Source organism: Garra rufa, chromosome 19 (genome assembly GCF_049309525.1).
Source record: "Garra rufa chromosome 19, GarRuf1.0, whole genome shotgun sequence".
NCBI classification, from domain to species: domain Eukaryota; kingdom Metazoa; phylum Chordata; class Actinopteri; order Cypriniformes; family Cyprinidae; genus Garra; species Garra rufa.
The window spans coordinates 41,610,895-41,621,419 of NC_133379.1; the positions used below are offsets into that span (position 1 = coordinate 41,610,895).

The window sequence follows — 10,525 nt, forward strand, 5'->3', positions numbered from 1 at the left end:
TGAGTGAAGAGCCTCATTTTGACCTGAATATTGGACGTTTCCAATTGAGAAGTTATGGATTTGTGTTTAGAGTTTATAATAAGATGCATCATTTCAATAAATGTGTTTAAGCAATTGAGAAAAACTGTATTAAAGTCTAATCTGGTTACACTGAATGTGTGGATCGATAAAATAATCTTTTTATTGTAATACTTTTTTACAGCCGGCTATAACGTTTTGCAACTATTCTTGATGAATTGGTTTATGATGAGAGAACGTTAAAATGCAATACAGAAAAATATCAATATAAACAGCATAAATGATAACATTGTGGCTATAAAAAGTTTTTCCACAGTGTGTTGTAGAACAGTCAGCCCACAACAAACCCCATCAATAACAAGTGAAACAGTGTTGTCACTCACCTTGTTTTGACTGAATAAAACGTGTGTGTTGTGATGCTCTTCTCTGAGTGGAGTGTTGTCGCTCTCAGCTGGTAAAGCTACAGTTGTCGCCAACTCGTTGCATCACCCTTTTTATGGCTAGAAGACGTGAACACCTACTGTGGGCAGGGCGAGTGTCACCCTATTTATAGGGTGATCTGCCTCCTCTCTAGTCTAAACCTATTTATAGTATCAAATAAGCTGTCTTTTCGATGATGCAATCAGGCAACCCTCTGTGGGAAGCATAACTGGGAAAGCTCAGCCCCCCCTCCATCCCCAAACAATGGAGGAATTGAAGTCGTAGCCTGAAGGCGATCAGCCTTTGACACAGTTGAGATGTTATGGTAGCCTAAGTAGCTTTGATATTGAGAGTCATTCTACCAAACAAGAGTCTGTCACCACAAGAGTCATTCTACCAAACAGCTGCCACAAATCTAACAATATATGTATATATAATTTTTTATTTTTTTAAATTAAATTACAGACTCTCTATTGATGGATTGCAAAAAAAGAGACAATTTATTATTAGGAAAACATACCATTTTAAAAACATATTTCATGTTTTAGTACTGAAATGGCATACATATCGTCCGTAACGGGGTGGTACAAGAAAGGTGCCCTTGCCTGAAGAAAAAGGATAATATTAATAAGGAGTTTGTGTCTGAGGTGGGAAAATGTTTTTTGGAGGGTTAATCTGTCTTTCAAGTTGTAGTCTTTTTTTATAGAAAGTTTGTTCTTAATTAATTTTTTGAAAATTGCAAAGTGGAAATGGCACCCATTTCATATAATGACTCACTTCACATGTTGTGTTTGTGTTTAGTGATTTCTCAGAAACTATTGTTACTGTTGAAGTTTTTTTTTTGGTCAAACCGTGAACTAAGCAAGCCATCAAGTTATTCCACTATTATAGTCATGTATTGTCTGTGTAAGGAGGCCTACGCCCACATAGGAATATTATAGCCAGCTGGAAGCATGAAGTGCTCTAAAATGTCCTGGTAGACAGCTGCGTTGACTGTGGACTTGATAAAAGAGAATGGACCTAAACCATCACTGACTGTGGAAACTTCACACTGGACTTTAAGCAGCTTGACTTTTGCGCCTTTCCGGTCTTCCTCTGACTCTGGAACCTTGATTTCCAAATTAAATGCAAAATTAGCTTTCATCTGAAAACAGGATTTGGGACCACTGGGCAACAGACCAGTACGTTTTCTCCTTAGCCCAGCACAGACGCTTTTGACGTTGTTTCTGGTTCAGGAGTGGCTTGACGCATGTAATTCTCCAGCTGCAGCCGCTGTCATACAGACGTCTGTATATGTGGTGCTTCTCCAGCCTCAGTCCACTCCTTATGAAGCTTCCCCAGATTTATGAACTGCTCTTGCTTAACAATCCTCTCAAGTCACTTGTGCACCTTTTCCAGGCCACATTTTTCCCTTCCTCTTAATATAATTTGATATTGCGCTCTGTGAGCATCCAGCTTCTTTTGCAACTGCCTTTTGAGACTTTTCCTCCTTATGGAGGGTGTCAATGATGGTCTTCTGCACAAAGCAACCGTCAAGTCAGCAGTCTTCCTCATGATTCTGAAGCCTACTAAGCCAGACTGAGACAATTTCAAGACTAGATTGGGACACAGTTGTCCGATGTTGAACTTTGTCATGATATTCTAAATTTGTAAATACTGGATTTTTTTTTTTATCTTTAATCCTTTATCATTAAAACTGAAAGAAATAAAGGCTTGAAATATTTCACTTTGTATGTAGTGAACTAATATAACATAAAAGTTCCACGTTTTGAAACAAATTATTGAAATAAATGAAATTTTCCTCAAAATTCTAATTTTATTTTGGCACATACCTGCACCTTTTTCTCAGTGAGAGGTGTGTCTCATCATGTGTTTTGAGGCCTGTTGTCTTTCAATTTAGAAATCTGACTAATCGAAGGCTGTTGATCAGCTTCTTTGGATTTCCATCCAAAAAGACTTTGATCCATTACATGACAGTAAAGAGTCTGTGAAATGATGATCCTCATTCAGCTTTATGACTGGGCCCGTATTCACAAAACATTTGATCTTACCACTAAGAGTTCACCTAAATATAGCAGTACAAGTTTTTAGCTAAGAGTTTTCTCTTAAAACCTATTCACAAAGCTGCTGAGACAAACTTTTACAAACTATGCACACTGTGATTGGCTGATAGGGGAGAAGTCTCTGTCAGAGATAGATAAATTGTAGAGTGCGATATTTTAAAATAAAGGCTAAGTGTTACTAATGAAACGAGTATATGTTCAATCTAAATGTCAGCCTTTTACATGTGACACAGAACAGATTTGCTCACATATTCTTTCTCTATAATACCTTATGGTTGGGGTGCAGTTCATAAAGTATCCACAAAAAGGGACTATATTATAATTTATTGGCTGTTTTCGTGGTTGGAATGCACTCTTCGGTTTAATGAAAAGGTCATTTATTTTGGATACACCTCTACGTAATTATTTAGCATGACACTACATTCTTCACAAAACATTTGATCTTATCACTAGTTCTTCTAAATAGCAGTCATGTTTTCTCTTAAAACCTATTCACAAGTCTGCTGAGACAAATGTTTACTAAAGAAAAGAGAGAAGCCTTAGGCTAAAAGTAAGGGCGGGTTGACATGAAAACCAAACTGGAAGCAAGAACAGCTGTTACTTCATGCCCAACTTGTTAATGAGAACAATGATATAATCAAAGGAAAATCTGGAGTTGGGATAACCTCCAAAACCAAAAAAGATCTGTTGGAAAACATATGTGGTTCTAAAATGTTAATCACACCATTTGTGATTTGGGCTTAGTGACTTAAATAGTCCTCTTCACTACTTTCTTAACGTTTCCTAGATTTAGGAACTTAGTAGATTTAGCACCAAAAGTCTTAAGAGTCTTAAGTTTTGAATTGACATGCCCATTATTTTGAGATTTTCTCCTAAATCGGCAAGTTATGAGCTACGTTTAGCCTTAAGATGTTTTGTGAATACACACATGAGCTTTACATACTGTCTACTTAACGTGTTACTTATAAACCCAATGGAACTGTAGTGCATTTAATAGAGATATTAATGTATTCTAATGTATAATCTGGGAACTATTGAACAAACATGCATTAAGGAGAATATGTTAGTGTTCTCCACTTCTAGATCAGCATGCTTTGCATTTAGGTTTTATGGTGTTTTGCTGTAATTTCAGTTGTTTTTTTGGTGTTTGTGCTTCATGTTTAACAGTGCTTTGCTCAGGGTAGGAACAGTAATTGTTTTGGAGAAAGGTTTTTATTCCCAGATCCCATGCTCCTATCTTGGCCTGAATGGATTAGAATGAACTAGTACAGGGTTTTCTCTGCACAACACAAGATCAACCGTTGCCAGGCTTTTATTAGTACTTCTCGGGTTTATGGCTGATGTACATTTTATTTGCCGTAAGATAGCACTCCTGATGCTTTGATGCTTTGACTGAGAAAAGCTTGAAAGATTCAAGAGGCTTAATTAGGTGAGCGAGATTTAACCAAGTACAACTTTGTTGATCCAGGAGCAACATTCCAATCAACCAATCAGAATTAAGGGATAACTTAATTACTTATAAACAGGTGCTTCTACACAGGTTTTATCCACCAACCTTTTCCCATTGATTTTAAGAATAAATTATGGGTAGGGATTGGGTTAAGTCTATATTTTTGGACAGTAATGTTGATCCAGGATCAACTATCATACATATATCACAGATCAAGTTGGTTGTATTTCTAACCACTGAAAAGCAAGGATTGCTATCAATTCTGCAGTATCCCCTGATTTTATTACATTTTAATGATGATCACTGCATTACAAGAGTCAAAGGTCCAGGCACTTTCTAACTGTTACATATTCTCATTATTCTATATTTATCATATTCAGTTGTTTATTTTAGAAATGTTTGAGTTCCTTCACATTTGGTTTATTTTTTTACATTTACGTTTATTTGAATGACAATACATTTTGTTTCAAAGCAGCTTCATAGAAAATGTATATTTCTATATTTGAAATAAGAGTGATTTGTAACAGTGTCAAAGTAACGTCCATATGGCAGAAATATATACAGATAGTTAACATCACATAAAGAATTGATTATATGATGAGATCTTGATGATGGCAATATGAGGAATATTGGTCAGTTTTTCTGTTGATTGAGGAGTCAGCATCGTGTCTTCAGTGTTGTGTTCATCTGAAGTATTCATAAGAGCCTGGATTCAATCTTTAGTCTGGTGAAATGTCTGTTTACTGATTCTGAACACATGCAGATAAATCTTCAGCAGCATTGAGTTCATCAGCCTGAGGGTGGCGCTCTGTGCTTAACTTTAATACTTACTTTATGAGCAGAAACACCTACAAATATTTGAGGAATGCTGAACACATTTATGATTATTGACTGAGTTTATAGAGCTCTGTGTTTTAAAGTGGATGAATATTTTGACATCTGTCCAGACAAGCAGCAGCTGTTGTCCAGTGAACTGAAGACACTGAGTTTTATTAATGTGTGTTTTGCTCTGCAGTGGACCGCCGTCTGTCCAGGTGTTTTCTTGTATTATCTAAACTGAAAGCCTGTGCAAATGTTCACTCTCAAATGCAGGTAAACTGATGTGAAGAACATTGTCAGTAAAGTGCAGTATTGAGACAGATCTGAGAAACAAACTGTTCATTAGTAGTTTGTTTGTGATCAGATGAGTCTGTAAAAGATGAAAGACTGTAGTCTGGATGATGATGAAGATGTTCAGTCTGTATCTGAACGTCACTGATGTTGTGTGTTTTTAAGAACATCTGAATGAAGCTTCACAGGTCCGTCTGGATCACCTGAGACTAGAAATCACAAAAATCAGATTATCCTCATTGTTTTGGACTTGATTTTAATCTTCTCAATCTATCTGTCTATTACACACAATCACACATTTGTAAATATTTATATGTGACAGCAGGAAGTCTTGAATCTGTCTTAATGTGACACTTTATGACAGGAGTAAATAGACAGAAAGTAAATCTCTAGCAAGACTAGAAGTTCCACAAGGAGCAAACACTTACAGTTTGGCTTTATCTCCAAACTCTCTCGTCTAACTAGTCTCTGTCTGCTTTTCTCTTGCGATCCACTGCTTTGTGTCTCATTTCTATCCTCCATTTTTCTCTTTGTCCTGTTGGTTTTTTCTCTTCTGTGGATTCTGATGCTCCAGCAGTTTACTGTATGCATCCTTTCATTTCATTTTTTTAATTTCATTTTCATGAATCTGTTGAATCACACAAACATCAGCTGTTTAGTCAAAGCCAGTCATTTTAGTTCAAGGGCAAGTTCTGATAAGAGTCAGTGTCAGTAACGTTGAACCCTTTCAACAAATGTAAAGCACATTTAATCATTCAGTTTGTAGTATCACAGCACATCAAAATGCCCAGATTAAATAATGGCAGTATGGAAAATTAATGTGCAGTAACCATTAAACCAACTGCATCAGCTGTTCCTCATTTTCTAGTTCATCCTCTAAAGGTTAAAGGAGAAAGGAGACAAAGAGAGAGGATTTTGTAAGCGTGCTTTTTGTAAAGTTATCAGCGTCCAGCATCACTTTTAGGCTCATCTTTACTCAGAAATTTATTTTGCATTTATTTTGCTCTTAAAGGATAAGTTCACTTCTAGTGAAAAATGTCATCCAAGATATGAAATTTATTTTTTTGAGGAAAACATTCCAAGCTTTTTCTTCATAGACTTCACTAATGGCAAACAATTTGAAAAATGCAGCATTAAAGGGCTCTACATGATCCTAGCTGAGGAATAAGGGTCTTATCTAGCGTATGATCAGTCATTTTCTGAACAAAATAAATAAATAATATATTTATATTTATACACTCTTTAACCAAAACTGCTCTGCTTGCTCAAAGTGGATCAAAAACACTGGGAACTCTCCTGTAGATGTTAGCTGCATGGGAGAGAAAACTTGCCTTGTTCGGTTATAGTCCTGATTGGAATAAACTTTGGTTAAATCTCTGCCTTATACCTCCAAAAATCCCTTGCACATTCGTATTCATTTTAAAACTGAACACAAAATCTATTGTACCCCATATAAGAGAGCGATGATGAAACAAACTCTCATTAAATCCTAATTGCAGTCTGTAATAATATTTTTTTCCATATGTTTTGGATAACACTTTAGTATAGGGAACAATTCTCATTATTAGGTAGTTGCTTATTAGCGTATTATTAACATTTTGGCTGTTTATTAGTTCCTATAAAGCACATATTCTACATCCCTAATTCTATAATACCTAAACTTAACAACTTAAGCAGTAAACTAGGAGTTTTATTGAGGCTAAAGTCATAGTTAATGGTTTATCAATAGCGAGAATTGAACCTTAAAATAAAACTTTTTTTTTTTTTATGGATTGATTAGTCATATCCAATTTCTGGAAAAATGTAGTTCACATGTAAATTGTGGTTTGATCTTGATCCTTTTCTGTTAAATGATTGTTGTTCTTAAAAGTTTCATATACAGCAATGGTTTACACCTGCTATGGACCTTAGAAGATTTTGTCTGCTTTTCGTAATATTGAAAAGAAAGCAGCCACTTCAGGGATTAATGGGCTAGAATGCAAACTGCTACCTACTGGAGTAAAATAGCCCAAGCTTTAAAATAATAGTTTTAAATTGAAGATGCATTATTCTGTGTTTCATTATTCTGACAGCTAATTTGCTGCTTTGTATGTTCCTTTTAAATTACCCTCTAGTATTATTTACTGTAATTATGTGAGGTTTTTACACGGTCATTATAAATGTAATGCTATTGTTATAAATAAAAGACAATTACAGAAAATAAGTTACTACAAATTTAAAGTCTCTCTTACCTTTGAGTCTCATTTAGTAGAGGAGAACTTCTTGTAATATCCAAATTCAAAGTCACCTTTATATATTTTATTTGCTTTTTAACAATATGGATTGTGTCAAAGCAGCTTTACAGTATTAATAAATAAAAATAGTAAGTCTCTACTCTGGCTGACTGTGTGAACTCGTGTCTTGTTCAGTTGGTGTTTCTTCGCTTCGCTGTGTTGTATGGCTGTTATATAGCCTCCTAGTCCTGTCCTGGTTTAGCTCCGCCCTCAATGAAGTAAAGAATTACATGCACACAGTGGTGGAGTCTGGATGATTTCATAGGGGTGGCCAGGGAGAGGTAAATGTCAAGTACTGCTCACAGCAAAGCCATATGGCCTCCAGCTCCACCTCTCTGGATGTCCAGCTCCACCTCTGTGTGAACAAACGGGTGGATTTATGTATAGTGATATGTATAGTGCTAGGGTTAGGGTGTGGTTAGGTGTCTATCTCCACCCATTACCTTCAGTGAGGGGAAGCTGGAGCTCCAGCTACTCCCATATGGCAGAAATGTGTTTGACGATAAACTCTGTAATGTTATTATATAAAATAAAATACAATCACAAAAAAATAAATACAAAAATATCAAAAATAAAAAGAAGTTTGGCCCCAAATAAGCCCGACAGCAGAGCTCAAAGCTCAATTGCGTAACTTTTTAATTTGTCTTTACAGTGACTCATGGCGCTTTTACAATTGTTGAGACTTGCAGAACTCCCCGAGTCACTCACCTCCACACCACACCTTATTTCTCACACCGCCGTTTGGTGATTGTAGGAGTCAACGACATTAGCCAAGAGCAGTCAGGGATGGAGTTTAACACGGAGGCGTTTTGGGTGGTGTTTGCATAGAGGAATTCCTAGTGCTACAATTTCTGAAACTGTCCTTTTAAAGGGCCGTCACATATCTAATAGTGTAAGATTAGTCTTGGATTTGCTTGATTCTGTGCACTCAAATATTCTTTTTCTCAATTTTTACAAAGCCTTTGACATAAATTGAGCACCTGTTTCTTTTCAAATCTCTGAAGTTGTTCAGATTTGGGAATGCCTTTGCTGACACCATTGCTATGTTTTATATTTGAATTAATAGTTCTGTTGTTGTTACCTTTAATACCTCGAAAAGATTTGATATACTGTGAGGTGTTAGGCAGGGCTGCCCAATTTCTCCTTTTTTTATTTGTATTAGTTACAGAGCTGTTATCCCTGAGTATTGTTCAAAATCAAGAATTAAAAGGAATTTCTGTTTTTAAGATTTTACAATTGGCAGACGACACCACGTCGTTTCAAGGAAGTGTCAAAGGCTCTAGACTTCATTTACAATTTTTCTTGTTGTTCTGGTCTAAAACTAAGACTAAAAACTTTGAGATATAAATATCTCAAAATGTGAGAGATTGCCTGTTCATGATTTAAATTATGATTTTATTTGAAGAATTTCAATTAAATATTTAGGCATTTATATTACAAAAAAACCGTCTGGCAATACAGCACTTGAATTTTTCATCAAGGATCGCCAAGTCAAAAAACGTTCTTAATTCTTGGTTACAAAGGGACCTATCATTATGTGGAGGAGTTCTATTGTCTAAGGCTGAGGCTTTTTTCATTTTGTATATCCATCTCTATCCTTATTTGTTGAGAATAATGTGGCCAAAGAAATAAATAATATTTCATTACAATTTATTTGCAAAGAATAAACCTCATAAATTAAAACGGGAAGTGCTTTCCAATAGTAGAGCAGATGATTTTCTGACACAATAAACATTTTAAAAATGAATTGGCTTAAAAGTTGTCTAGATAATCCTAAATCCATCTGGTATTTTATCCCAAACCATATTTTTGAAAAATTTGGGAACCTTTCCTTCATTTTAAAATGTAACTATCTACCCTCTAAGCGACCTATAGCTTTTTCCGAATTTCATCAGCAGTGTCTCCTTGCTTGAACGCCTTGCTGTGTCCATAGTTTTTCACCCCTTAGAACATTTTAATGGAATAACAGGGATATCACCATCAAAAATAAATAATTATTTTTCTACAGGTGGTTTCAAAATAATATTAATTGTATCCTTTGTTTATTTGATGAAATATTCAGAAAATATTCTCTCTTATGAGCAATTTTTGACATAGTTTACTTCCGCATCCCTCAGTTCCTATGGAAGCCTATGGGAGTGTCGCAACTCTGTTTCTCTATGGCTCTGCTACGACCGCTTCACTCAACGTTCATTGAACCTCCTTAGCAAACACCCTTAGCAACGTAAACAAAGCTTTAGTAGTTAGGGACTACTTTTTACAGTGGAAGGCAGTTAATGATTTTACTTTATAAAACAAAGTACAACCTAATATATATATATATATATATATATATATATTATAATTTTTTTTTTTTTTTTTTTTTTTGATATTAATATTTTTATTGTGTGGTAACCATTCAAACTATCAGAATAGATGAAAACAGCAGAACTGATCGATTAGAGTCACATTTCACATCTTTGTATTTTACTTCAATGTTCTCTCTGTGTTTAGTGATTTTATCAGCTGATGAAGGGAAATCTGTATGTGTGTTTTCATTGCTGTTGCTGTAAAATACTTGTAGATCCTGAACTCTGTTGTGATTCTGATAATTGCCTGTAGAGGGAGACACATCACTGTATTACAGGGTCGATCCATGCACTTATCTGACTGCATAAATGGGAATATTGAGACTTTATCATGTTCATTTGATTATTTGAGAAATGTTTGTTACTTCACATAAATCTCCATTTGGTTTATTGCTGAGATGTTATGGTTGCTGCATTTATTGATTCAGCAATTCAAACACATGCAACATAGTATAGCCTGCAACACTACAATGTGAAAACTTATTTTTTGTTTTATTTTTTTAACCAATATTTCACTTATAAAACAGATTTAACTACAGTCTAAAAAATCTCCAGAAAAAAGCAGGTCATGCATTGTTTTTCTGGTGTCTGGACCATATGTGACCCTGGACCACAAAGCCAGTCTTAAGTCACTGGGGTATATTTGTAGCAATAGCCAAAAATACATTGTATGGGTCAAAATTATTGATTTTTCTTTTATGCCAAAAATCATTAGGAAATTAAGTAAAGATCATGTTCCATTAAGTTTTTTTTGTGAAATTCCAACTATAAATATATCAAAATGTAATTTTTGATTAATAGTATGCATTAAGAACTTAATTTGGACAACTTTAAATGTGATTT

The 10,525-nt window shown here is 35.0% G+C and overlaps 1 long non-coding RNA gene across 1 annotated transcript; it reads right to left on the reverse strand.

The window, feature by feature from the left end:
- Nucleotides 1-4,365: 4,365 nt before the first annotated feature.
- Nucleotides 4,366-7,497, reverse strand: LOC141293054 (uncharacterized). Its single transcript, XR_012340626.1, has 3 exons — nucleotides 7,293-7,497; nucleotides 5,490-5,689; nucleotides 4,366-5,270 (listed from the first exon to the last, which is right to left on the reverse strand). It is a non-coding gene; the product is annotated as an uncharacterized lncRNA (long non-coding RNA).
- Nucleotides 7,498-10,525: the final 3,028 nt, after the last annotated feature.